Genomic DNA, 1,961 nt, shown 5'->3' with positions numbered 1-1,961 from the left:
ATATCTTTTCCTTATTTCCCTCCAAATTTTCGAAATTTTGGGTTGACTTGGTCAAAACTTTTCAAAATTAGTTGTTTCTTACAAGTCAAGTCAAATTTTCAATTTTAAAAATCATATCTTTTTCATTTTTTTTATTATTTTCGAAAATTTCTAAAAATCTTTTTCAAAATATTTTCAAAATCTTTTTCTTATCTTTATATCAAATTTTCGAAAACTCACTAACAATTAATGTGATTGATTCAAAAATTTGAAGTTTGTTACTTTCTTGTTAAGAAAGGTTCAATCTTTAAGTTCTAGAATCTTATCTTGTAGTTTCTTGTTAGTGAAGTAAGTAATTTTAAATTTTTGAATTAAATCTTTTTATCTTTTATCATATCTTTTTCAAAAATTTTATCTTTTTCAAAATTTGATTTTAAAATATCTTATCTAACTTCTTATCTTCTAATCTTTTCAAATTTGATTTTAATATCTTTTTTAACTAACTATTTGACTTTTTGTTTGTTTCTTATCTTTTTCAAAGCCACCTAACTACTTTTCCCACTCTAATTTTCAAAAATATCTCATCTCTTTTTCAAAAATTCTTTTTTTTGTTTTAAATTTTAATTTTAATCTTATCTTATCTCATCTCTAATTTTCAAAAATTATTAACCCCTTTTTAAAATCATTTTCGAATTTTCTATCTCTTCTCTCTTATTCTATTTAATTATTTATTTACTAACACTTCTCTTCACCTCTCTTCATCTAAAATATCCGAACCTACTCTTCTTCACTCTTCTCCCCTTTCTTTTTCTACTAACATAAAGGAATCTCTATACTGTGACATAGAGGATTCCTTTTTCTTTTCTTGTTTTCTTCTCTTTCATATGAGCAGGAACAAGGACAAAAGCATTCTTGTTGAAGCTGATCCTGAACCTGAAAGGACTTTGAAGAGGAAACTAAGAGAAGCTAAATTACAACAATCCAGAAGTAATCTTTCAGAAATTTTTGAACAAGAGAAGGAGATGGCAACCGAACCCAATAATGATAATGCAAGAAGGATGCTTTGTGACTTTACCAAACCAACGTCCAAATTTGATGGAAGAAGCATCTCCATTCCTGCCATTGGAGCAAACAATTTTGAGCTGAAACCTCAGCTAGTTGCCTTAATACAACAGAACTGCAAGTTTTATGGACTTCCATCTGAAGATCCTTACTAGTTTTTAACTGAGTTCTTGCAGATTTGTGAGACTGTTAAGACGAATGGAGTTGATCCTGAAGTCTACAAGCTCATGCTTTTCCCTTTTGCTGTAAGAGACAGAGCTAGAATATGGTTGGATTCACAACCTAAGGATAGCCTGGACTCCTGGGATAAGCTGGTCACGGCCTTCTTGGATAAATTCTTTCCTCCTCAAAAGCTGAGTAAGCTTAGAGTGGATGTTCAGACCTTCAAACAAAAAGATGGTGAATCCCTCTATGAAGCTTGGGAAAGATACAAGCAGTTGACCAAAAGATGTCCATCTGACATGTTTTCAGAATGGACCATATTATATATACTCTATTATGGTCTATCTAATTTTTCGAAAATGTCATTGGACCATTCTGCAGGTGGATCCATCCACCTAAAGAAAACACCTACAGAAGCTCAAGAACTCATTGACATGGTTGCAAATAACTAATTCATGTACACTTCTGAGAGGAATTTCGTGAATAATGGGACGCCTCAGAGGAAGGGAGTTCTTGAAATTGATGCTCTGAATGCCATATTGGCTCAGAACAAAGTGTTGACTCAGCAAGTTAACATGATCTCTCAAAGTATGAATGGATGGCAAAATGCATCCAACAATACTAAAGAGGCAGCTTCTGAAGAAGCTTATGATCCTGAGAACCCTGCAATAGCAAAGGTAAATTACATGGGTGAACCTTATGGAAACACTTATAATTCATCATGGAGAAATCATCCAAATTTCTCATGGAAGGATCAA

The 1,961-nt window shown here is 32.1% G+C and overlaps 1 non-coding gene across 1 annotated transcript; it reads right to left on the bottom strand.

Moving 5' to 3' along the window:
* Positions 1 to 1,400: 1,400 nt before the first annotated feature.
* On the bottom strand, positions 1,401 to 1,504 carry LOC127744007 (small nucleolar RNA R71). The gene has a single exon (XR_008005215.1). It is a non-coding gene; the product is annotated as a small nucleolar RNA R71 (small nucleolar RNA).
* Positions 1,505 to 1,961: the final 457 nt, after the last annotated feature.

Source organism: Arachis duranensis, unplaced genomic scaffold (assembly GCF_000817695.3).
Source record: "Arachis duranensis cultivar V14167 unplaced genomic scaffold, aradu.V14167.gnm2.J7QH unplaced_Scaffold_189241, whole genome shotgun sequence".
NCBI classification, from domain to species: domain Eukaryota; kingdom Viridiplantae; phylum Streptophyta; class Magnoliopsida; order Fabales; family Fabaceae; genus Arachis; species Arachis duranensis.
Note: the sequence above shows the minus strand (reverse complement) of the source record. Positions and strands in the feature narration are given on the sequence as shown.